General features: G+C 41.4%; 1 protein-coding gene across 3 annotated transcripts in view; it reads left to right on the top strand.

Moving 5' to 3' along the window:
• Nucleotides 1–27,708, top strand: part of PTPDC1 (protein tyrosine phosphatase domain containing 1) — a 91,536-nt gene that overhangs the window by 9,367 nt on the left and 54,461 nt on the right. For all 3 annotated transcript variants that reach the window (XM_033926639.1, XM_033926638.1, XM_033926636.1), the window contains one exon: nt 4,235–4,333. The gene's annotated coding sequence lies outside the window, so the exon portion shown is untranslated. The remainder of the gene's footprint in view (nt 1–4,234; nt 4,334–27,708) is intronic.

The following is a 27,708-nucleotide window of genomic DNA, read 5'->3' as shown; positions in this document are numbered from 1 at the left end:
TATTCATTGATTGTACGTTGTTTCAAGTTGACCTAAATAAAGTTTTAAAAAAAATACAACCCTGGATATAACAGACTGTTTTTCTAGGTCCCTTGAAGTCCGTTATAACAAGATTATACTGTATGCTTGAAATGGACTGGCATGTAAATGTATCTGATACATATTCATTGTGGATATCTTGAAAAATTAGACTAACATGGTGTGTCCTGAGGAGAGAACTTTTATTCCTGAGGAGTGCTATTATATAAATACATTTTTACTGTCAAACAGGCATATGAGTAAAAAACCCCCCAAAAAGCCTGCTTGTATCTTTTAAAGCAGGGGTGTCTAACCTGCGGCCCCGTGAAGTATTTTGTGCGGCCCCGGTCGAGGGCGACGCAATGTTTTCCTCTGCTGCCCCCTGGTGTTTACTGTTTTGCTGGCTCCCTCCTCTGTCTTGCTGCAGCGTTTGCGCAGCCCCAGAAACATTTTTTTCAGCCAATGGGGCCCAGGGAAGCCAAAAGGTTGGACACCCCTGTTCTAAAGTCTGAGGAAATTAAAATGTTTTATTAAAGGGGATGTTAATTATTTAGGGGTCCTTTTATTAAGATGTGCTAACCGCTGTAGCGCGCGCTAACGCGTCCATAGACTATAATGTTTGCGTTAGCGTTTAACGTGCCTTAGTAAAAGGACCCCTTAGTTAATATGGGCTAAATTAGGTGCCTCCTTTCCTTTTCAGTAGGCTTGTCCAAGTTCAGTCTTTGAGGGCTTCAACGAGGCAAGTTTTGAGGATATCCATAAAAATATGCGTGAGAAAGATTTGCATAATCCCAACATCAATTGCGTGCAAATCTTTCTTATGTATATTCATCGGGGAATATCCTGAAAACCTGGTCATACCTACTTTATACCTAGTATGCTATATACATGCCTGCCATTTAGATGGGAGCACTTTTACCAACACCAGCTCTGTGGCTTGTGTATGTGTCTAAATAGTCATTTCACTAAACTGTGGTAAAAAGTGGCCTTAGCATGCCCTTCCCTGGATCTTTCTGTGTGCTAAGGCTATTTTTCCATTTTCCCAATTAATAGCCATGCGCTAATCTTGCCATTAGCGCATGGCTATTAACAAAAATTAGAGCCTGAGCCCTTACCGCCAACTATTTTGTAGGTGGTAAGGTCCCGCACGCTAATTCCACACTAATCAGCACGTGATAATGTGACTGCACTGATTAGTGCTGTCAGACCCCCTCTCTGCCCTCAGATGTACCCCCTCCAAGAAAAATTCAGGACATTTTTTAATGTATGTTTGCACATGTATGTTTGGTATTTTACTGCAGGATGTTTCAGCGTGTGCTGCAGTAAGTTCACTATCACTATTCTAACAAGATGGCAGCCGATTAAGTCAACATTTGTGCTGTCTCCCTTTGCTCTCTTTATTTCTGGTTTATTTTTTGGTCTTCTTTCCTGCTGTTTTTTGTTTATTTATTTAATTTATTTTATTTGTGTTAATTTTTTGAATCTTCTTTGTTTTTTACTCTGATTGTCACCCATTTGTGGACTCTGAACTGACAGTTCAGATTAGACCGTTATTCTTGGTCTGTCAGAAAAGGCCTCGTTCTCACCTGATGTTCCTGCACCTTGACGATCCTGAGTTGTGCCTGGCAGCTTGCCTTTTTTCTCATCGGGTGTTTGCTGCGCATTGGCGATCCTGTATTATGTCTGGCGACCGATCCATGACGGGCGGTGCTGGTGCTGAGTTGGAGAGGGAGTGTTGCCGAGGTCGATGGAGGGTGACTGAGTCGCCGAATGGAGGCGGTTGCCGAGGCAGAGGCGCCGTGGCTGGGATAGTAGAATGGACTGTAATCTCCCTGCAGCTATGCAGTTTCGGTTCTCCTACTGACAGTGCGACATCAGCAGGATGGGAGGACTGGAGAATGGCTTTTTTATCTTGCCGGAGTCTTACCACATTAGATGTCCCACAGCCAACCTGGATTAATTTTTTTGAGTGACGGTACCATCAAGGGTTGATTGAACTGTATTATCCAGACCAAAGAGCAGAGTATTGAAGCTGGAAGATCTGTGAGCTGTTGAATATAATGAACAGTATTCCAGAAAATCGAGAAATGCTTCTCTCTGCTTTAAAAAGTGATCCCATGGCTGATGTGTAGAGATCATTGATGGCGGTTGCCCAGCTGAAACAACTAAAGCTCTGGAGACGATAACATTGATGACTGAGGGAATTGAAATCAAGTCCTTCCTGACTTTTGTTCTACTGTGCATATCATATCTATTTCTTTTTGTTTAGTTTTCATTTAAAATTTTCTTAGAATTCTATTGTTTAACCGTTTTTGTTTTTGTTTTTTTCATTCCATTCTATGCCATCCTCTACCTTTTCTTTTCTCCTCACTTCAAATGCTTATTTTCTTCCTATATTTCTATATTTGATTAATTCTTAAAATTATTTTCTATTTAAATTAGTTTCTTTCTATTACTTTATTACTTTGATATGTACGCTTTGTTTTTAACAGTATGATATTGAGAGTTTTTATGTATTCTTGTTAGAAGCTCTACATCTCATTTCCGCTATCTTTATTTTCCTATCTACTACTTGCTAATTTATTTGTCCTTGGTACTTTAGTTAGATTGTGAGCCTTCGGGACAGTAAGGGAATTTCAAAGTACTCATTCTTTATTTATTTATCTTATTTTATTGTATCCTTTATTGTATATTTAATGTATAGTTCTCTGTAAACCGCTTAGAACTTAACGGATTTAGCGGTATATAAGAAATAAATAACATAACAAAATAACATAACGATCACTTACTACAGCTTGAAAGAAGGAATCCTAAGGGCTCCTTTTACTAAGGTGCGTTAGGGCTTTAACGCGTGGAATAGCATTTCATTGCCGTGCGTGCTAGACCTTAACGCCAGCATTGATCTGGCGTTAGTTCTACAAGCGTAGCGCACGGTAATTTCCCGCGTGCGCTAAAAACGCTAGCGCACCTTACTAAAAGGAGCCCTAAGTGTGGTAGATACACTCAGAACTTACTTGCCTCACTTACTGTAAGAGGGATCCCCGCCTGTATCCCTCTTATGCTCCTCCTTATGTACACTCCCTTTGCAAAACCAACACAGCTAGAGAGAACCAAACCACTCCTATGGTCCAAGATGCTTTTGGACAATAAGTGTCCTTTTAAGGACTAAAACAAGCTTTATAGCTTTTTACCATTACCTATTGTTTTTTCCCCTTTTACTGTGCTCTTTTCCTCAAAGATTGTAGTTCTTGCCCTTCTTTCTTAAATGTGTTAAGTTAGTATTTATGTTTTGTTATGTGTTTTCTTAACCTATCCTGGTTTTGTTTAGTATCTTTAATTTTAATTTTTTTTTATGAAACATTTTTACTCTGTACACCGCCTAGAAATTTGATTAAGCGATATAAATTTTTTTTAAAAAAATAAACTTGAAACTTGTTCTAATGTAGCCCACTGTTCTTCAACCGCCGGTCCGCAGGAAATTTCTGCCGGTCCGCGCAGGGCCGGCAAGATTAAGGTGACCATAGGTCCGTTTTCAGACCTCCTGTCCCGTTGTCCCCACACACAGCTTCAGGACAGCGTCCCGAAGCTGTGCTCGGGGACAACGGGACAGGCGATCATTTCCTGTCCCTCCCTCCTTCCTTTCCCCGGGTCCCCTTCTCTTATCACCCTGCTGCTGCTACTCAAGCTGACAGGAAGTCTTCTTTCCGACGTCAATTCTGATGTCGGAAAGGACATTCTGGGCCAGCCAATCGCTGCCTGGCTGGTCCAGAACGTTATCTCCGACTTCAGAAATGACGTCGGTAAGAAGACTTCCTGTTGGCTTTAGCAGCAGCAGCAGGGCGGTAAGAGCAGGGGAAAAGAAGGGGGGGAAGTTTTTTTTTTTTTTTTTTTTGCGCAATAGGGAGGGAAGGAGATAGGCAGGCCTGCAGTTGTGTTTTGGCTCAACGTTTGACATTGGACACATTTCCTTGTTTGTTATCCTGTCTTGGTTTTCTACGGTCATTTTCACTTCCTTCCTGGTTTTGCTGCCCTTGCAAATGAGTATTTACAGAATAACGCTTAGATGTGCGTAGGCCAGTGTTCTAGATGTTTACGTGTGTGGTATACATGTTACTGTTAGCACCTAGTTTATGTAATTGATCCCACCAGATCCAGAAGATTAAAATCCTTGGATGTCTTATTAGACCTATTAATGTAGTTTGTGTTTGTTCCGCAGATCATCTGTTACTTTAAGTAGCAAGAATTCCTGGCATGCTGTTTGAATCTGAAGTACTTGATTATATATGAATAAATAAACTAGAAGAAAACTGACCAGGTAGGGCGAGTTATCACTTTTTATTCTTTTCATATTCTTTTTATATGAAAATTAGGCATGCAGAAGTATATGAATTACGGAGGTTAAGTTTCAAGTTTATTTATAGCTTGATATACCGACCATCACAAGTATCTGGTCGGTTTACAATAATAGAAATTAAAAAGATATTTAAAATATTTAAAATTGCTTAAAGAAAATAAGAACAATCTTTCTGTACAAAATGTTTTGATTTTGTTAAAATTTTTAAAATGATAAATAAAGAATAAAAAAAAAAAAAAAAGAAAATAAGAAATTGAAATAAAAAGGGGGGGATTGAGGCCAAGACAAGGACATAATTGAGATGGGTAGGTGACAAGAGGGAAAAGGGGGAGAGGAAAATATTTAATTACATTATGTAAATAAAAAATAAAAGGATGGAAAAAGGGGAGGGATAAAACAAGAGGGGACGGGGAATGTCGCTTCTTGAAAGCGCTTCTCTATTTATTAGTTTTTATTTTCCCTTTTTTCGGGTTCTCAAATATACTTGTGAGATTGAGGGGGAAATTCATCAAAGTGCATTGAGTTGCGTTATTTGTTTCTCAACACGACTTACAGGAATCTAATGCAACCGGATTTAATTTCCCCCTGGTGATATTTAAATTGCCGAGGGTTACAAAGTAACGAGATGCAAAAACAGAGGGCGCTAGCGTTTTTGATGCACGCAGGGTATTACCGTGCGCTACGCGGCTAGAACTAACACCCGCTCAATGCTGGCTTTGGCGTCTAGCGGGCGTGGCAATGTAGCGTGCGCTATTCTGCACGTTAATGCCCTAACGCAGCTTCGTAAAAGGAGCCCATAGGGTCATTTTATAAAGCTGCGGTAAAAAGTGTGTCCTTATGTAGGCCTTTCCCACGTGCTAAGACTATTTTTACCACGGCAAAACATAGAAACATAGAAATAGACGGCAGATAAGGGCCCACGGCCCATCTAGTCTGCCCACCTTAATGTCCCTCCCCTACCTTTGCCCTGTGAAGAGATCCCATGTGCCGATCCCATTTGGCCTTAAAATCAGGCACGCTGCTGGCCTCAATCACCTGTAGTGAAAGACTATTCCAGCGATCAACCACTCTTTCAGTGAAAAAGAATTTCCTGGTGTCACCTCGTAGTTTCCCGCCCCTGATTTTCAACGGATGCCCTCTTGTTGTCGTGGGACCCTTGAAAAAGAAGATATCTTCCTCCGCCTCGATGCGGCCCGTAAGATACTTGAACGTCTCGATCATGTCTCCCCTCTCTCTGCGCTCCTCGAGCGAGTATAGCTGTAATTTGTCAAGCCGTTTTTCGTATGGTAGATCTTTGAGTCCCGAGACCATCCGGGTGGCCATTCTTTGCACCGACTCCAGTCTCAGCACATCCTTGCGATCATGCGGCCTCCAGAATTGCACACAATATTCCAGGTGGGGGCCTCACCATGGATCTATACAATGGCATAATGACTTCCGCCTTACGACTGACGAAACCCCTTCGTATGCAGCCCATGATTCCACAACATAACCCCTACATACATAGCTTACGGAAAAGACTATACGACGGCCTACTAGCCACTCAAGCAGCAAAACTAGACAACCAAATCTCCAACCTATTGATAACAACCCCAGACTACAAGATGTTCAGAAAGGAAATAAAAACTATACTCTTCAAGAAATCCCTGAATAAGGCTTAATCCCACGAATACCTTCCTTCTTACCATCCTCTCCCTAACCCCTGATCCTACCTAACCCACTCTTGGAACTGATCTCTGATCTAACTTTGCAACCCTCCTTCCATAACTCTTTTTGTAATCCGCTTTGAACCGAAAGGTAATGGCGGAATAGAAATCTGTAATGTAATGTAAAGTAATAGCTTCCAAATTCCACCAGTTCAGTCCCAAGCGCCCCCTTCGCTCAACCGCCGAAAGACGACTGTGCATCCTCCATGGAAAATTTCTCCAGATGGAAACGGCCCGGAAACGCTCATACAGTCATTTCATCCCTCAGCTCTGGAACCAGTTGCCTAATCAGAACTCACTGATGGCATTGCGGAGAGACCATACTTTTCAGCTGAACTGCGACAAGCAGCGTAGACCGTTCTTTTCATCTGAACCAGGGGTGTCCAGCCTGCGGCCCTGTGAAGTATTTTGTGCGGCCCCGGTCAAGATCGATGCTGCCCCCGGGTGTTTACCGTCTTGCTGGCTCCCTCCTCTGTCTTGGCTGCAGCGTTTGCGCGGCCCCAGAAACATTTTTTTTTTTCGACCAATGCGGCCCAGGGAAGCCAAAAGGTTGGACACCCCTGATCTAAACGGACTCCGACAGACTGGCCCCCCCCTTTCTGTAACCTGCCTTTGTGCCCCTGTATTTAATGACCAATCTCAAACTTAAGGCTCCTTTTACTAAGTGCGCGGGCGGTTTTAGCGCGTGCTACACGCTAACGCCTCCATAGAGCTTGCGTTAGGATTTTCTGTGTAGCGCGGGGGTTAGCACGCGCTAAAAACGTTAGCGCAGCTTAGTAAAAGGAGCCCTTACTCTCTGTGAAATTTTAACAATTTTCTCCCATCGTCCCCGCTTCCCTAAGACCTGTCATGTCCCCGCTTTTGCGTAATGTCTGCAGTGTGAATGTCCTGATGTCACCCGCTCTGAGTTTGGGGGAGGACGGGCTAGAAATAGAAATAAATAAATGGTCCTGCAGGAATCAAATATGGAGTTGAGCTTCAAAAAGGCTCGTTTTACGAAGCCGCGTTAGGGCCTTAACGGGCGGAATAGCGCGCGCTAGACCTTAAAGCCAGCATTGAGCTGGCGTTAATTCTAGAAGCGTACCGCACGGTTTAGCGCGTGGTAATTTTGTGCGTGCGCTAAAAACGCTTGCGCACCTTAGTATTATTTAATAGGCCGACATTAGAATGATCTTACTTTTTCTCTTCCTTTAACCATGTTTTCCATTTGATTTTCATGCTTCTTATTTGCATGGTTTTGCCCTTTTATCTCGTTCAATTTTCTTGTAATGTTTGCACTTTTATTCCGATCAATTTTATTGAAACGTAGGCATTGCTTTTTATTGAATTTTATTGTGATTGTCATTGAAAATGTATGTATGGATTGCTTTATCTCATGCTGTGAGCCGCTTAGAGCCTCCCCGGTATGGCGGCATATAAATAAAAGTATTATTATTTATTATTATTATTAAAAGGAGCCCTAATGCTTTACTTTTGAGCTGATTTTAAACACCAGAGAGGGAACCAGAAGTGTCCCTTAAATCAGTGTCCTTCAACCACCGGTCCATGGACCAGTGCCGGTCCACAGAAATTTCCTGCCGGTCCACAGGGCCAGCACGTGCATCAGGCCCAAAACAATGTTCTTCAACCGCCGGTCCACGGTGCAATCCATGCGGTGTTATCTTCGAGCCAGCTCCCACTTCCTAACTGATTCAGTGCACAAAGCCACGGGCAGTGGCTCCTACGGGTATCCTGCGCCTGAACCGGAAGCCTTCTCTATGACGTTGCAACGTCAGAGGGAAGGCTTCCAGAAGATGCACGGGACGTGCAAGGTGCAATTAGTACTATTATGGGGGCGGGGTCTGGGGTGGAGATTGGGTGGAGATGGGCGGGGTCTGGCCCACGACTTAGCCCAGTGTTCTTCAACCGCCGGTCCACGGACCGATGCCGGTCCATAGAATAATTCTTTTATTTTTGCCGGTCCATAGGTGTAAAAAGATTGAAAAACACTGCCTTAAATCACTTTCTAAAGACTAAGGGCTCCTTTTACGAAGCCGCGGTTGCGGCTTTAATGCGCGCGACTTTTAATCACGCGCTAACCCCCCATGCTAGCCGAAAAACTACTGCCTGCCCAAGAGGAGGCGGTAGCGGCTAGCACGTCCAGCGGTTTAGCGCGCGCTGTTACGCGCATTAAAACACTACTGCAGCTTCGTAAAAGGAGCCCTAAGTCCAAACAGTTACATGTGGGTTAGAGGAAGTGTAAATACCAACACACAGACCTTTTTTTTTTTTTTTTTTTTTTTTATAATATGCATGCAAGATAGGAGACACACACATGCTTTTCAGGTGTGCCCACAGCAATGGCAAGAACATGCCTCCTTCAAAACTGTATGTACTGCAGATATAAACATTGAAATAGTGGCTTAGATGCATAAGCTATTTACACATCCAGATGCCTTATAACGCTTCTAAAATAGCCGGCAATATGCAGAGAAGATAAAAACAAGATTATAGGGAAATTCATCAAAGTGTGCTACTGTTAAGATGGGTTATTTCACCACAAATGTTTTTTTTCCACAGCGTCTTTTTAGCATTGCCGTTCAATATTTTCTTTGCATGTTGTAGCATTCTATGTAATTTGGTGATGGTGATCCATAAGAACATAAGCAGTGCCTCTGCTGGGTCAGACTGGAGGTCCATCGTGCCCAGCAGTCCGTTCACGCGGTGGCCCATCAGGTCCAGGACCTGTATAGTGATCCTGTATCTATACCCTTCAATCCCCTTTTCCTTCAGGAAAGCATCCAATCCCTTCTTGACACCCAATATCGTACTCTGTCCTATCACACCCTCTGGAAGCGCATTCCAGGCGTCCACCACCCTTTGGGTGAAGAAGAACTTCCTAGCTTTGGTTCTGAATCTGTCCTCTCTCAATTTTTCCGAATGCCCTCTCGTTCTTGTAGTTTTTGAAAGTTTGAAGAATCTGTCCCTCTCCACTTTCTCCATGCCCTTCATGATCTTGTAAGTCTCTATCATGTCCCCTCTAAGTCTCCGCTTCTCCAGGGAAAAGAGCCCCAGTTTCTCCAAGGACTATAAGGACTCCCGAGGCAGGCTTGAAACGTGGCCGGTGACGAATCATATGAATGTTAATATCATCTGGTCATTAAATAAAGTCCACTTGGTTAGAAGTCCTGATCTTTTCTGCTCTTTCGATTGCATTATTTTACCATTTTATCTAATGAGACTTGGGAGCTAAAACAGGCATCTTTTAACACATTGATGAATTCCCCCCTATAGGTATTCTACACTTGTTATCTGGAATTCACATTTATTATATGGACCTGTGCCTGGGCTCCTTTTGCAAAGGTGTGTTAGGGCCTTAACGCGTGGGATAGCACGCGCCAGGCGCTACCACCACCTCTCGAGCAGGCGGTAGTTTATCGGCTAGCACGCACTAATCCGGTGCGTGCGCTAAAAACGCTAGCGCACCTTTGTAAAAGGAGCCCTTTATGTTTTGCCCTAAATTTGGACTTATACTTTATGCTTTGTTTCATTAAATATTGTGTGTGTGGGGGGGTTAATTGACATGATTCATCTTGAAGTCTAAAATTAAGCTTATTTATGAATGATGCACAATATTTTGAATTTTATTAGTGATGTGATAATCTAATCCACAATTTATCTGTTGCAGTTCTACCAGCTAAGGTTGAAGACGATTTACAATAAGACAGCCTATTATACAAATATGGGGAGTTACAGTATCCTTGGTTAACCAAATTATCAACAAAAATTAGTAAAATTTGCCAAATAAAAAAGTCTTCAATTTCCTAAATAGCCCGGTTTCATCCTAACATTGAAGCAGGTCATTCCAATTAGAAATTGCATAGAAAGTAAACATTGAGATGAATTAATATTTGCTTCATACGCTCCTTACTGAAGGAAACCTTAATTTAAAAAAAGTGTCCTATATCCTAGATCAGGGGTAGAGAAACTCCGGTTCTCGAGAGCCGTATTCCAGTCGGGATTTCAGGATTTCCCCAATGAAAATGCATGAGATCTATTTGCATGCACTGCTTTCAATGCATATTCACTTGGGAAATCCTGAAAACCCGACTGGAATACGGCTCTCGAGGACCGGAGTTTCCTTACCCCTGTCCTAGATGAGAAAACCCCCAAATAGGATAAAAATTAGATAAAAGAATCCGGAGAAACAACACATAGGGCTCCTTTTACTAAGGTGCACTAGTGTTTGTAGCGCAAGCAGGAAATTACCACACGCTACGCTTCAAGAACGAATGCTAGCTCAATGCTAGCGTTAAAGTCTAGCACACGTTAAAGCCCTAGCGCACCTTAGTAAAAGGAGCTCATAGTATGTGGTGAACCATACAAACAATTTTAAAATAATATACAGACTTTCACTTCAGAATGAAGTTTTAAAGAAAAAATCTGAAATACAGTACTGTTATTTTTTATGTTGAAACATTTTATGGAAGAAATCAATCAACTATACAATAATACAATATATGCTCATTACAATTAAATTCAAAGCTCAACTATTACATAAATAATTTTATCATTTCTCCAAAATATATTTTCCATATTACCTATTCATAATGCCATATATACCTTTCACATCCCCCAAATTTTTAAAATATAACCATGTAATAAATTAATTATATAAATATACAATTCAAGAAATTCCAACTATTATTATCATCAAAAAAATTCCCTACCTACCCCCATAATGAAAGATGACACACATTACAAAGGATTAAGAAGTAATGAAAGTTTCTTATTCCTCAATATAAAACATTAAGAATCATACTTCGAGCTCTATGGGAAAGATTTTGAATGTATGGATTCCAAATTTTCAAGAAATTTACGAACCTCCCAGACCTCAAATAAAATTAACCGATGGAATTGGTTTCTCCAATGCCAAAAACTAGGAGGATCTTTCTGTAACCAATATTGTAGAATACACTTATGACCAATCATGCATGCCTTCTGAAATAAAATATTTCTTTCTAATCCAAAAACCCCACAAGCAGCAGCTTTACCAAATATTATCCCCCTCTTACAGATTCCACTAATTTAATATTCCATAAAGCACCTAAAAATAATAAGATGGCAGACCAAAATGATTTAATAAGAGGACATTTTGAATTAATTGTAATTTGTTAATTAACATTGAACTTAGGCCCATATATAAAGAATTACAATAGTCCAACTGAGAAAACTAGCATTTGGTATTAAAATTTACCCCTAAATAATTCTTTGCTTCAGTCCTTACTGACGAGAACATTGGGAGTCATACGCGGGAAATCTTTTGACAGTAATGCTTTAGAACAACTAAAACAAACCACTGTAAATTAAAGAACAAGTTACCAGGGCCAAATATTATCCATCTGAGGGTTCTGAAAAAGCTCAAACTTGAAATTGCTAACCTGTCACTTGTAATGTGTAACCTATCATTTAAAACAGCCAAGGTAACTAAGGACTGGAAGGTGGGACATATGATGGCTTAATGGGAATGAGTCAGCATAGGTTAAATAAAGACAAGTCTTGTCTGACCAGTTTAGGAGATTATTTTGAAGGTGTACATAAGCATGTGGCTAAAAGTGATCCAGTTGATTTGGAGGGGCATTTTCAATATGACGTTCAAATCTGTTTGGGTGTTTTGCGGAACACACACAAAAATCCAGTAGCAAGCGTAACCATTTTCAAGACAGAAAAACATCCATCTATGTTTCAAAACTGGCCACTTCTCAGATGTGGTTGCCCTCAGGGTGTCTATCTTTTTGAACCATTTTTTGAAAAAAAAAAAGCATGTCCAAAAGAAAAATGCAGAAAACAAGCCCTTGGGATGCAGGAGACGTCAGCATTCTTAATAGATTGGCCAGACAGACATCCTGAGCAGAGCAGTGAGGCACTTTAGGGGGCACTGCAGTTCATATAAAAAAGACCCAGAATCGCATCTCCGCATAACCCCCTTTATAGTGATTACCCGGCGTTGCCCGGATATTTATTTATCCCAAAATGTCCAACCCCCTACATGTCCCACCCCCCTATGTCCCACATGTCCCACCCCCCACGTTACCCCACATGTCCCATATGCCCCACCCCCATGTCCCAACCTCCTACCCTCCACATGTCCCAAAGGAATGTCCCTCTCTATGGGGCTGAACTTAGACTTAAACGGCATCGGGAGTGTCGGTATTCATCTCTGCGAGCCCGAAAACTATGGGTTTGACATTAACATCTGTTGCTTTTGATAATTTTAACATATCACCCCCTTCCCACCCCCACAGTATTTTACCCCGTCCCACCTGCACAATATTTTTCCCCAGATAGTAAGTCATATGTGTACCAAGTTTGGTTGAAATCTCTCCATGCGTTTCAGAGTTATGCTGAGTATTCATCTGTGAGCCCGAAAACACTATGGGATAGATACTAAAATCTGTCATTTTCAATCATTTTTACATATCCCCCCTTCCCACCCCACAGTGTATGTCCTCAGATAGTAAGTAATGTGTATGTCAAGTTTGGTTGAAATCTGTCCATGCATTGAAGAGTTATGCTGGAACATATATACATACACACACACACATATATTCAAATTATAATGTGAAATATTTGACAAAATGAATACAATACAACTAACGCAAAACTTGATTATAAACAACATTTTTAGTTTCACCTCCAGGAGCAAGAACATATAAAATCTTGGGTGAACCCACCCTTGAGCAAGCAACATAGAGTTGTGGGCCGCGAGACCCCCAGAACATATCACCCCAGGTAGTGAGGGATCTGCATACCAAGTTTCGTTCAAATCGGTCAAGCCGTTTTTGAATTACTGTGAGAATGGCAGCTTTTTACATTTTTTCCATTGACATGAATGGGTGAAATCTGATTTTCTGTTTGTAGCTACGCCCACGTGTGCAGGTGGGCCGCGAGACCCCCAGAACATATCACCCCAGGTAGTGAGGGATCTGCATACCAAGTTTCGTTCAAATCGGTAAAGCCGTTTTTGAATTACTGTGAGAATGGCAGCTTTTTACATTTTTTCCATTGACATGAATGGGTGAAATCTGATTTTCTGTTTGTAGCTCCACCCACGTGTGCAGGTGGGCCGCGAGACCCCCAGAACATATCACCCCAGGTAGTGAGGGATCTGCATACCAAGTTTCGTTCAAATCGGTCAAGCCGTTTTTGAATTACTGTGAGAATGGCAGCTTTTTACATTTTTTCCATTGACATGAATGGGTGAAATCTGATTTTCTGTTTGTAGCTACGCCCACGTGTGCAGGTGGGCCGCGAGACCCCCAGAACATATCACCCCAGGTAGTGAGGGATCTGCATACCAAGTTTCGTTCAAATCGGTAAAGCCGTTTTTGAATTACTGTGAGAATGGCAGCTTTTTACATTTTTTCCATTGACATGAATGGGTGAAATCTGATTTTCTGTTTGTAGCTCCACCCACGTGTGCAGGTGGGCCGCGAGACCCCCAGAACATATCACCCCAGGTAGTGAGGGATCAGCATACCAAGTCTCGTTCAAATCGGTCAAGCCGTTTTTGAGTTACTGTGAGAATGGCAGCTTTTTACATTTTTTCCATTGACATGAATGGGTGAAATGTGATTTTCAGTTTGTAGCTCCGCCCACGTGTGCAGGTGGGCCGCGAGACCCCCAGAACATATCGTCCCAAGTAGTGAGGGATCTGCATACCAAGTTTCGTTCAAATCGGTCAAGCCGTTTTTGCGTGATCGCGGCACATACACACATACATACCTCCGATTTTATATATATATATATATATAGATGAGGAGCCCTCCAAAATCCACCCAAAACCTATTGGACCCAAATGTACACTGCACTAATAGCTCTTATGCCTTCGGGCATCACCTATATATAGGTACAGTGGGATTTGGATGGGTTTTGGAAGACTCACATAAGTGTAGATGTCCACCATAAGTGTAGAAGTTAGAGTGGGAGATGGGCCCGAGTCCCCATCTTTATGGTTGACTACGGCGCCCACTAGGCTACTCCAGAAACCTGCTTGCTACTCTACTAGGACTGGCCATAACATCTGAAGCTATCATATAGGAAGGTATGTACTGTTTCATTAACGTCTTGGGGGAGCAGTTTGGGTACCTTTTTGGTACTTATTTGTTGTTAAAACAGGTGTAGCCCAGAACGTCCAAATTCTTTCCTGGATTGTTGCAGAAAAATGTCTAAATCATAAGCCCGCCCTTGTCCCTCCCCCCTCAAAAGCGCACCTCCAACATGTCCCTTGAGATTTAGATGCACTGCAGACAACCACCATAGAAATCCATATAGAAAATGAGTTATGAGAATAGTGAATTGGAATAATTTGACGAGAAAAACATCCATTTGTCCCTTTATTCCACCTTTTGGACGGTTTTCTTTTTTTAAATGAGCCCCATATTTGGATATTTATAGTGCTGTGTTAAGGAGTGTGTGGCGCAGTGGTTGGAGCTACATCCTCAGCACCCTGGGGTCGTGGGTTCAAACCCCACGCTGCTCCTTGCAATCCCTCCATTGCCCCAGGTATATTAGATAGGGAAAATGCTTGAGTACCTGATTGTAAAAACCGCTTCGATAACCTTGATAGGCGGTATATAAAAATTCTAATAACGTAGGCGTTAGCACACTAAAACCAGACGGATTGGCTAAATCCCCCCCCTAGTTGCTTAGAAGTTGGAGGTTAAAAAAGAAAAAAAAATCAGGATGTGGCGGTTAGTTTTGGATTTGATTGGGCATGGTTAGGAGGTTTATTTTCCATTGCTGTTGTAATGTACTGTAGCTCCATTATGAACAAGAAATTCATCTGGAATTACTTTGTTAGCTTTGTTCTGTGACAACCAGATAATGCGCTAACAGCTGGAGCCTTTAATGATAACATCTTATCTATTTTGACATGAATCGAATCTAAGTTGACTGATCAGGAAGTGCTTCTTTCGTTGCCATGGAAGCGGTGACATGGTTTGCTTAATGGGAAGCATGACATAAGCTTGACAAAAGAATCGGGCGTACTTTTTCTCAAAGCAAGCAGCTGAAAATGTGTAGCGTCAAGCAAAGATTTTTCAAAAGAGGATATGTGTAGTCCTTGTAAACCAACCAAAAGTTAATTTTTGCAAACCTGTGTTATTTGGACTTTTAATCTGCCTTTCTAGTATCGTCACAGCTAACACTTCTTTATACGCTAATCGCTTAACAACTAAACTATTGCAATATCATCTAAGCCGTCCTCCCTCAATTTGCTTCTATGGCACTTACAATCCATTGAGAATACAGTAATTTTTATCTTCCATTATGCATCAGTGACAATCCCCCCCCCTTTCCTTATCCATAATCACTGGCTTCCAATTCACTACTGCATACACTAAACTATTTTTACACTGGTACACCTAGTAACATAGTAGATGATGGCAGATAAAGACCCGAATGGTCCATCCAGTCTGCCCAACCTGATTCAATTAAAATTTTTTCTTCTTAGCTATTTCTGATCAAGAATCCAAAGCTCTACCTGGTACTGTGCTTGGGTTCCAACTGCTGAAATCTCCATCAAAACCTACTCCAGCCCATGTAAACCCTCCCAGCCATTGAAGCCCTCCCCAGCCCATCCTCAACCAAAAGGCCATATACAGACACAGACCATGCAAGTCTGCCCAGTACTGGCCTTAGTTCAATATTTAATATTATTTTCTGATTCTAGATCCTCTGTGTTCATCCCACGCTTCTTTGAACTCTGTCACCATTTTCTTCTCCGCCACCTCTCTCGGGAGCGTATTCCAGGCATCCCCCACCCTCTCCGTAAAGTAGAATTTCCTAACATTGCTCTTGAATCTACCACCTCTCAACCTCAAATTATGTCCTCTGGTTTTACCATTTTCCTTTCTCTGGAAAATATTTTGTTCTACATTAATACCTTTCAAGTATTGGAACGTCTGAATCATATCTCCCCTTTCCCTCCTTTCCCTCTTTTCCCTCCTTTCCTCTAGGGTATACATATTCAGGGCTTCCAGTCTCCTCATACATTTATCAAAGTACTATCCAGCAGGTCTCCTCTGTCGAAACATAACGTGTATGTTTGGACTGGTCTAGCAGTTCTAATAATAATTTTAAAAAAGGAAATTATCAAGTAAGGCCAAATTTCTCCTTGCTTGGGGATAAGCAAAATACCTACTGTGCTTGAATGCAACTTCAAGATAAATGACATGAGCCAAATCCAAACATTTTATTCTATAATGGGATTTTTTTTTTTGTGATAAATCTTGTATAAATTTTGTGCCGGCATAAATTTTAAACAAATTAGCCTCTTCAACTTTTATAACTTAGGGGTCATTTAACTTGGGCGCGCTAAACGCCAACAAGTCCATTATATTCTATGGACGCATTGGCGTTTATCTTGCGCGCCTTAGTAAAAGAGGGGGTTATTAACTTTGTTTCCCATCAACAACTGCTATCATATCAAGCAGCCATATGGGGTAAAGACCTAGGAAAACTAATCGCGCACACAAACAACTATGAAGAATTCAGGAAACACCTAAAAACCTACCTATTCCTGAAATACCTAGGTAACGAACCGGAACATCAACCCCCCTCGTAACATCACCACATACCTGAACTGCAATCACTAAATATGAACACTCTATTCAACTTACGGAACATTTCTACTTCTGTTTAAACAACTTGGCACTTCCTGGCCATGCAACACACAAACTGACGTTAACATAATTAATGTTATCAGATGTACACTGCAATACTCTTTAATTCGTTGTACGGGATATTCACTGTTATACTCTTCAATTCGCTGTATGTAAAGTTTCTCTTTATTTTTATTGTATTTTCAGTTTCTTGTATTGTAAACAGTTTCTTATATTGTAAACCGCCTAGAAGTCGCAAGATTGTTGGCGGTATATAAAAATAAAGTTATTATTATTATTATTATTATTAAAGACCCATATCGGATAATATCGCTTTACATTCGGAATGAGCAAGCAAAAATCTATACTGTGCCGAGCTCTATCTTTATAGAGAAGATGCGGTTTATAAGCTTAAGGTTTAGTTTAAGCAAGTTTGAAGATCCAACATTATCAATTTCCCTACCCTTCTTTATTTTTATTAGACTAATACAAGATCTGACATCTATTGGATCAAAAAACGAAGTATTATAACCTGAAAAAAAAAGCCCACGGGCTCCTTTAACGCGCACGACTTTTAATCCCGCGCTAGCCGAAAAACTACCGCCTGCTCTGAAAGGTCACTCAGACACAACAATCAGAGACTTGAAGAAAGCAACAGGGTTTATTCAGCATATATGCGACTCTCGAGCACCAAGTTGGCAGCTTCAGAAGTGCCGAAACCAGGAAGTTACAGAGATATTTATTCATTTTTCTGGCTATACAACTGAATTCTAGAAAAAAGTTTTCACGTGTTACTTTTCTTAACAATCATTGGTCCTAAGCTCACACTAGCAGGTCACTAGCAGGTCACTTATCTAAGCCCTGAAGTCTTTCTGTTACATGTCCAGGAGGGCGGAATACAATATCGTATATGCTGAGAGAGCCATGAGAAGCTAAAACGTTCAGTGTAGGCAGGCTAGAACATGAGATAAGTTAGGTCTGCAGCTAAACATAATTCAGCATTTTATTAAAGAGAAAACTTAGTTCAACACTCAGGAAAACCAGTCCCAGACTCCTTCAGCTCAAGAGGAGGCAGTAGCGGCTACCGCGGCTTGGTAAAAGGAGCCCTAAGTTTCTCAGGAGAAATACGGCTGCCAGAACGCTACATGCGCAAAATTTTTAACAATGCTGTTTAGCTCCACTTAACTTTGATTAATTTTCCTTTTCTGGCCTGATAATTTCCTCCTATTGCTATACATCTTTCCAGATGAGTTGGAACCTGGGTGGCATTTGGCGCCGCGAAACTTCATTTCTAGCTCTTGTATTGGAAAGAAGGCAGCTCTCTCATTTCAAATAATTCTTTTTGAATGGATTAAGGAAATTCTAAAAAGAGGTTTTTCTCCCCCCCCCAAAAAACTATTTAAAACACATAGGGCTCCTTTTACTAAGCTGCGATAGCGGTTTTAGCGCGCAGAATTGCCCCACGCGCTAGACGCAAACGCCAGCATTGAGCTAAAATCGCTATCGCAGCTTAGTAAAAGGAGCCCCTAATGTTAACACCTTTAATAAAAGACTCTTAAGGGGCATATTGACCAGGTGCCCAATTATAGACCGGTAGCGTCGATACCATTACTAGTTAAAATATTAGAAGGCCTAGTCAACATCCAATTAAATCTACTTTAGAAAAATTTAATATTTTACATTCCACACAATCTGGTTTCCATAAAGGTCACAACAGAGAAACCATTTTAGGATCCATGTTAGACATTTTAAGAACTAATATTTCTAAGGGTTACAGAGTATTGTTACTTCAATTTGACCTATCCAGTGCTTACAACTTAGTAGATCACATACTGTTATTAAGAATACTAGCTGATTACCCGGCGTTGCCCGGATATTTATTTATCCCAAAATGTCCAACCCCCTACATGTCCCACCCCCCTATGTCCCACATGCCCCACCCCCATGTCCCAATCCCCTACCCTCCACATGTCCCAAAGGAATGTCCCTCTCTATGGGGCTGAACTTAGACTTAAACGGCATCGGGAGTGTCGGTATTCATCTCTGCGAGCCCGAAAACTATGGGTTGGACATTAATATCTGTCGCTTTTGATAATTTTAACATATCACCCCCTTCCCACCCCCACAGTATTTTACCCCGTCCCACCTGCACAATATTTTTCCCCAGATAGTAAGTCATATGTGTACCAAGTTTGGTTGAAATCTCTCCATGCGTTTCAGAGTTATGCTGAGTATTCATCTGTGAGCCCGAAAACACTATGGGATAGATACTAAAATCTGTCATTTTCAATCATTTTTACATATCCCCCCCTTCCCACTCCCACAGTGTATGTCCTCAGATAGTAAGTAATGTGTATGTCAAGTTTGGTTGAAATCTGTCCATGCATTGAAGAGTTATGCTGGAACATACATACATACACACACACACATATATTCAAATTATAATGTGAAATATTTGACAAAATGAATACAATACAACTAACGCAAAACTTGATTATAAACAACATTTTTAGTTTCACCTCCAGGAGCAAGAACATATAAAATCTTGGGTGAACCCACCCTTGAGCAAGCAACATAGAGTTGTGGGCCGCGAGACCCCCAGAACATATCACCCCAGGTAGTGAGGGATCTGCATACCAAGTTTTGTTCAAATCGGTCAAGCCGTTTTTGAATTACAGTGAGAATGGCAGCTTTTAACATTTTTTCCATTGACATGAATGGGTGAAATCTGATTTTCTGTTTGTAGCTCCGCCCACATGTGCAGGTGGGCGGCGAGACCCCCAGAATATATCACCCCAGGTAGTGAGGGATCAACATACCAAGTCTCGTTCAAATCGGTCAAGCCGTTTTTGAATTACTGTGAGAATGGCAGCTTTTTACATTTTTTCCATTGACATGAATGGGTGAAATCTGATTTTATGTTTGTAGCTCCGCCCACGTGTGCAGGTAGGCCGCGAGACCCCCAGAACATATCATCCCAGGTAGTGAGGGATCTGCATACCAAGTTTCGTTCAAATCGGTCAAGCCGTTTTTGCGTGATTGCGGCACATATACACATACACACATACATACCTCCGATTTTATATATATATATAGATTGGATGCAATTGGTTTCTCAGGGAACATATTATATTGGTTTAAAAATTTTTTGAAGCGCTCTTATAAAAATGTCTTCCATGATATCCACTGAATGGGAACTCCCTTCCAGAGTCTCTCAAGGTTAAGAACATAAGAATTTGCCTCTGCTGGGTCAGACCAAGGGTCCATCGAACTCAGCGGTCTGCTCCCGCGGCGGCCCATTAGGTCCATGACCTGTAGAGTGATTTTTTGTCTAACCCGTTGATTCCTACTCCTTTATATCCTGAAAAAAACCCTTTTCCCTTTTATCTATACCCTTTTCTTGCTCCTGTGTCCTCCTTTATCTGTAGCCTTCAATCCCCTTATCCTTCAGGAATTTATCTAGTCCCTCTTTGAAACCCCTTAATGTAGTCTGTCCTATTACATCTTCCGGAAGCGCATTCCTGGTATCCACCACCCTCTGAGTGAAGAAGAACTTTCTAGCATTGGTTCTAAACCTGTCCCCTTTCAATTTCTCCAAGTTCCCTCTTGTTTTTGTAGTTCCCAGTACGCTGAAGAACCTGTCACTCTCCACCCTCTCTATGCTTTTCATAATCTTGTAAGTCTCTATCATGTCTCCTCTGAGTCTCCGCTTTTCCTTTTCGATATTTTCCTTCATCCATTAGGCTTGCATTGGAAAAAGCTAAATTTATTTCTTTCATCCATGCAGATATTACTGTACTTATCCCCTTTTCTTGTTTTTTAGAACATATCAAATCTATAGTAAACCTTTGTATGAATCTGGTAGAGACTGGATGTTGGTTTATCTGCTGAAATTAAATAGATTTGTTTTTGTTTTTAATCATCCCAAAATGGGGAGTGAAGTTAAAGTTAAATCTGCAGGTTTCTATTGAGGTGCAGAACCTACAGAAAAAACACTTTGCGAGTTTAATTATTGAAGGCATTAATTTTCTTTGGTAATTAATGAGTTTCACAAAAGAAAAATCTTCTCTCAACTAATCAGAAGTCAGGAAATGATTCAGGTTTTAACAACATACAGTTCCAATTATGGGTTATGACTCGAATGCTATGGAGGAACTAATGAGGTTCAGCATCTCAGGAGCTCTTTAATTGGTCCCTTAAGTAATTTACCGAAGAACAATTTACTAAGGGAGTGAGTAGCAGTCCTCTGTGGAGAACTATAGAATACACAAAGGCAATCATAATAAACAGAATTCTGATGGTGAAGCAATATACTAAACATAAAAAAATGTTAATATGTCCGGTTTAAAAAAAATTGTTTTTAGTGTTAGGTGTATGAAAAAAGAAAGGGAGACCCTGATGTATCACTGTACTCGCTGTTTAAAATTGTCTTGGGAACTGTTCTATTTAAATATAGACCCAAAATAAGTGCAGCTTTATTGTTATTTCCACAAAGGTTTGCACTACTGCTTTATCTTTTATTTAGATCTACAAATCTTCACCACAGCAATGGCCTTTCTGTTACATAGCATATATACATTAAATACTCATAACAAATAGCTTATCTGGTTTATCGGATCTCGGCGATGGCACTCAATAGCAGATCAACAATTCCAAGTTTCCAAGTTTATTAATATTTGATTGATCGCTTATTACAAACTAAGCGATGAACAATTTATTTAAAATAAATAGAATTTTAGAAGTATTACAGTAAGTTGGGTTCTAATCAGTGTTCCCTCTAAGCGGGCGGGTGTTGTGAGCAAACTTTTTTCACCGTGAGCCAAAAATATCGGGCGCCAGCAAGTTATGAGCCAACTCGCCCGATTCTCCTCTCGCCGCCCTGCCATCTGCCGTACGCCTCTTCCGATTGTGCGCTGTGACGAGAAACGTGTGCGCTGCGATGTAATATTTTGTGCGCCAGCGCAGCTTAGCGGGAACACTGGTTCAAATGGTTTTATTTATTTCCCCAAATTTATTTTTGTTATACGCATTGAAAATATTTGATATTGCGTTTAAATCAAAATCTCAATAAACTTGAAACGAGTGCCCGTGAGATTGTGGGAGGGTTAAATACTCAAAACTTAGAAGTTTTTGCTACGCCAGCTTTCTGGTATCTTTACATACAGTGGCGTACCTAGCATATGTAACATCCGGGGCCCATCATTTTTTGGCACCCCCCCCATCTGTAAGAAAAACATGATTTTTAGTAACAAACCACACGTCACACATGAGTACCTAGGAAAAGGCAGCATCTTACATATTGCAGTGAGCAGTACATCAATACACCCATTGTAAAACTAAACAAGCCAGACCAGCACAGATCAATCCTACACCGTCAATCCTAACAGAAAACACACAGAACACAGAAAACACCTTCGCCTAGTAAGGAATATGTAATCACAAACTAACCCCTCCCTCTTTTACAAAACTGTAGTGTGGATTTTAGCTACGGAGGTAACAGCTCTGATGCTCATAAAATTCTGAGCATCAGAGCTGCTACCACCAAGGCTGGTGCTAAAAACGCTTCACAGTTTTGTAAAAGGGGGGATAAAATAAAAATACATAGACAAAGGTTAAATTGAACCAGCAAGAAGCTGGACTCTGCATACAATGCTTCACAGAAACAGTGACACATGTCTCCTAAAGCAATAAATAAATAGAAATTTTTTTCTACCTTTGTCTTCTGTGGTTTCTCCTTTCCTCATCTTCTTGTAACTCTCTTCCTTCCATCCACTGTCTGCCGTCTCTCTTCCCCTATATGGCATCTTCTCTCCTTCTATGCCCCTTCCAGAAACTGTATGCCTCCCCCTTCCATCTCTCCTTTCACCCCATTGGTCTGGCATCTCTCTCCTCGCCTTCCCTCTCCCACACCTCTCCTCATAGTCTGGTATCTCCCCTTCCCTGATTCTCTGGCATCTCTCTCCTTTCCTTTTCTTCCATCTTTCGCTCCCCCTCCATGCTCTCACATCTCCCCCTTCCTTTTCCCTTAGACTGGCATACCTTCCTCCTACGCTCCAAGCCCTGGCATCTCCTTTAATTCCCTCCCTCATCTTCCTTCTCCCTCCAGCTGGGTACCGCAACACTCTTCCCTGCAGCTCTGCACTTCCCCACAATTGCCATGCTTCGGTTCCTCTTCTTCCTTCCTTCCTCCCCCCCCCCCCGCGGGACCCTGCGGCACCATCAACTCTTACTCCCTCTAATGTCGGCCCTGCAGCTCCAGACTTCCTCGCACCTTCTCCCCTCCCCCTTTGGATCGCTATTATTTTAAATGTTATAGCCGCGGAGCTGTATCCATCAGTGGAGATGTCTAACCTCGGCCTGCCCCGGAACTCTTACTGCAACAGTGACTTCCTGTTCCTGCCTAGACGGGCGGCTGCTGCAGTAAGAGTTCCGGGGCAGGCCGAGGTTAGACATCTCCACTGATGGATACAGCTCCGCGGCTATAACATTTAAAATAATAGCGATCCAAAGGGGGAGGGGAGAAGGTGCGAGGAAGTCTGGAGCTGCAGGGCCGACATTAGAGGGAGTAAGAGTTGATGGTGCCGCAGGGTCCCGCGGGGGGGGGGGGGGAGGAAGGAAGGAAGAAGAGGAACCGAAGCATGGCAATTGTGGGGAAGTGCAGAGCTGCAGGAGCTGTTATAGCCGCGGAGCTGTATCCATCAGTGGAGATGTCTAACCTCGGCCTGCCCCGGAACTCTTACTGCAGCAGCCGCCCGTCTAGGCAGGAACAGGAAGTCACTGTTGCAGTAAGAGTTCCGGGGCAGGCCGAGGTTAGACATCTCCACTGATGGATACAGCTCCGCGGCTATAACATTTAAAATAATAGCGATCCAAAGGGGGAGGGGAGAAGGTGCGAGGAAGTCTGGAGCTGCAGGGCCGACATTAGAGGGAGTAAGAGTTGATGGTGCCGCAGGGTCCCGCGGGGGGGGGGGAGGAAGGAAGGAAGAAGAGGAACCGAAGCATGGCAATTGTGGGGAAGTGCAATCCCCCCAATGCGTCCCCTTACCTTTGCGACGCGTGTGTGCGCTGTGAAGAGAAACTTGTGCGCTGCGATGTATTATTTTGTGCGCGAGCGCAGGCCAGCGCAGCTTAGCGGGAACACTGGTTCTAATACAAACAGACAAAACAGACTGACATGATACATCAGGGAGGAAAGAAAACGGGAGGGAATAGTTACAATATTTAATCTATTTCATAATCTAAAGAAGAAGAAGAGGGGGCAGGAAAAAACATGCGGAAAGGGAATGTGAAAATAGGATAAAAAGTAATTCATTGCACTAAAGAGTTTTTCACATCAAATCTTCACTAATCCACTTTTCTGTTGCACTAATTCTATTTCTCATAATATAGTTCTATATCTCATAACATGTTAGGCTATATTCCACTTTGAGGCATCCAAAAACAGCGGCGGCGGCATGAACAGGCCACTTCGTGACCTTCCCTCTGCTGCCCTAATGCATCTCCCCAACATGTTCAACGGATAAAATTATTCAAGTATACCTTTTATATTTGTGTCGGTGCCCCACTTACTTAAACTTCAGAAAAATGTTTAAAATATATCTCTTTGTAATTCACATGCCTATCCACTCATGATTCTAGAAATTCTACTGTAATCTCAACAGATTGTTCTTTAACCCTATTGTAAACTGCAATGAATCCTAGTTGAAATTTGCAGGATATAAGAAACTATATGGTATGGTATAGTATTTTATGAGTTACAGAGCAGAACAAAAATGTACAGTCATTTTGGGGAAGTTCCCCATGTCCCTTCTTCTGTTTTCTTTTGTTATAGTGGATATTGATTGCTTTGGTACAAACTGAAGAGGGCATTATACTCCACTGGTGAAGGAAGAGGAGCTGAAAGATGTGATTGACATCCTGCTGCAACAGTTCATGACCAGAGGGTGTTCTCCTAGAGTACAGATTCCTATGTGTATTAACAGAGAGAAGATTATTCTGGTAAGAACCTAATCTTCCGTTATTGCTTCCTCTTCTGGAGGGCTTAATGTCTCTGCTGGCAGTTGCTACTCTTCTTTGCTGCTATGTGACCTTTTGTCTTCCTCTGCTGGTAGGCAATGGAGTCCCCTTCAGCAGCTGCTACTCTTCTTTACTGCCACTGTGACCTTCCTCCTTTCTGTTCCGGTGATGGATGGATCCTGCCTTGTCTGGAGAGGAGATGGCATAAATCTCACCTGGATGAAGACAGGCCAAACTATAGGAAACACATGACAATATACCACCAAGCTATAACAATGTCCAAAATAATATTATTTCTCACAATGCATTGAACAGGCTGTAAGTTCAACAAAGCAACTATTTATCTAGTAAATAGTCTGGTGCAATCTTCCACAACAGAACCATTGGAAACTGAACTGCAATGATTTTGCTGCATACTTTGGCAACAAAATTAAGTGTCTCCACCAGCATCTACGGGCAATCTCAGTCTGCTGTCAGTTAACTAGAAGCACATGACTTGCACTCTCTTTTTTTTTTTTTTTTTTTACCCAGATACCTGGGACAGGAGGAAAATCATGAGAGACATTTGACTAATCACCCACTGTCTCAACCCCTGCCCATCAAAGATAGTGCAACAGGCAAGCAGGAGCCTCACAGAAAGGACCACACAAATTGTGAACGTCGACCAACAGCATCCCTACTAGAAGATCTTCACAGAAACCATGACAGGGATTTGCTTTGGTGTTAGTACTACACTTCTCCCTCCGTATTTGCTGTGATTGGGGGATTAACAGAACCGCAAATACTGAAAAACCGCGAATAACTTTTTTATATGTTCTTTGCTGTTTTCTATTAAACAACCATCGTGAATATGGTGAAACCGCAAATAACATGGTGGGCGACCTGGCCTGTTTCTGAAGGAGAAGCAAAACACGATGAACAAAGTGCTTGGAAACAGCGATTTCTCTATGCAAGCTGATGTAATTTGGGGGGGGGGGGGAGGAACCAGCAAGCTAAAAACTGTGAACAATTGAAACCGTGAATGCTGAAACGCGAATACGGAGGAAGAAGTGTATTGGATTTCTCAGCAGCTTGTGACACCAAGACCACAATATCATACAAGCAAGACTGGCAGAAATAGTACTTGCCTTGTTTGGTTCTATCTATCAGATAGGCAAATGTCTGTATTTTTATTAGTATTTGCTAAACCGCGTATTCCATGTAGGATCTATGAGGTGTACAATATCAATATAAAATACAATCCCCCTCCTTTAAGTTTCAAGTTTCAAGTTTAATTTTATTTGATGTATCGCTTATTACAAACTAAGCGATTAACAAAGTATAACAATCATCGTTAAATTATATAATATTGAACACTAAAGGGGTAAAATGACAGTATTATAATATTTCTTAACTAAGAGGAATTTGACACACAAAACAATATTGACAGACTATGACACATATGGAATGAACATGAGGATTTAAAGTTACAAAAATATTTTCCCTAAAAAGGGAGAAAGAGAGGTCTGAAAGGGGAGGGAAAAAACAATGGGGAGGGATTGAAGGTTCTCAAAAAGAAATTGGCAATGAAGTGAGTTTAGAGGTCAAAAGAAATTTTAAAAAGAAATGTTTTTAAATTAGTTTTGAATTGGTTTAAATTCTTATGTTTTCTGATATATAAAGGAAGAGAATTCCAAGTAAGAGGAGCCACTACAGAGAAAATATCGTGGCGTTTTGTCCCTACTATTTTTAGAGAGGGAACCATTAATAATTCTTGGGATTCGGAACGTAAAGAGCGATTTGAAGAATGGGGTATTAATAAACGATCTATGAATTGTGGTTCATTAGTATTTTGAAAGTCAGTAGAGCTATTTTGTAAGTTATTCGGTTATTTATGGGCAGCCAATGTGATTTGATTAGCAGGGGTGTTACGTGGTCATATTTTTTACCATTATGAATTATTTTGATTGCTATGTTCTGTATAATTTGTAAACGTTTTTTTTCTTTTTGAGTAATATTTTGTAGCAGAGAGTTACAGTAATCTAATTTTGTTATAACAAGAGAGTGCATTAGGATATTTAAGGATTGTGGTTCTAAATATTTTGTCATTGAACGGATTAAGCGAAGGCGATAAAGACAGCATTTAACAATGTTGTTGACATGTTCTTGATAAGTAAACTTGTCATCTATGATTACACCTAAAATTTTGAGTGAAGTCACTGTTTCAATTGTTAAATCATCTATCATGAGAGGAGAAGATAATTGTATTCCCTGTTTTGAAGGAAAAAGGAGGACCTTTGTTTTTGGTATGTTAAGCGCGAGTTTGTTATGGGTGAGCCATTCTTTAATTTTGACTAATTTTTGGTTGACTTGAGCTATTTCAGTAGGGTTTTCTAGGTTACATGGATGTAATAATTGTATGTCGTCCGCATAAGCATATGCGGAGAAGCCTATAGACTGGCTAAGACTAAGTAAGGGTGAGAGGAAGATATTGAAGAGTAAGGGGGAAAGAATTGAACCCTGAGGAATTCCGAAGCTAGGTGAGTATGGAGTAGATTTGGTGTCATTGAATTACTAACACATAGCGCGGGTTTTAGCTCCAGCAGCGGCGGTAACTGCTCCAATGCTCATAGAATTCCTGTGAGCGTTGCAGCAGTTACCGCCCCTGCCGGCGCTAAAACCCACACTAAGAGTTAGTAAAGGAGGGGAGAATATGAGAGAAAAGAAAGAAAGGAAACCCGTCATGATAGGAAAGGAAGACACACACACAAAATTATTTTTAAGCATTCAATAGTCCATACTGTTGACCAGTACCTCGTCACCAGCTTGAGCATAACCTGAAGAATACCATAAGGATCCGTATTGCCACCTACTTTGTTTAATATCTACACTAAGTCACTATCTGAGCTGATTTGGATGGATTCTCGTTTCTAAATCACTGTAGATGGTATTTACTGTAGTTACACATTAAAAGACAAAAAGAAGACCCAAT

This window comes from Geotrypetes seraphini, chromosome 17 (assembly GCF_902459505.1).
Source record: "Geotrypetes seraphini chromosome 17, aGeoSer1.1, whole genome shotgun sequence".
NCBI classification, from domain to species: Eukaryota; Metazoa; Chordata; class Amphibia; order Gymnophiona; family Dermophiidae; genus Geotrypetes; species Geotrypetes seraphini.
Note: the sequence above shows the minus strand (reverse complement) of the source record. Positions and strands in the feature narration are given on the sequence as shown.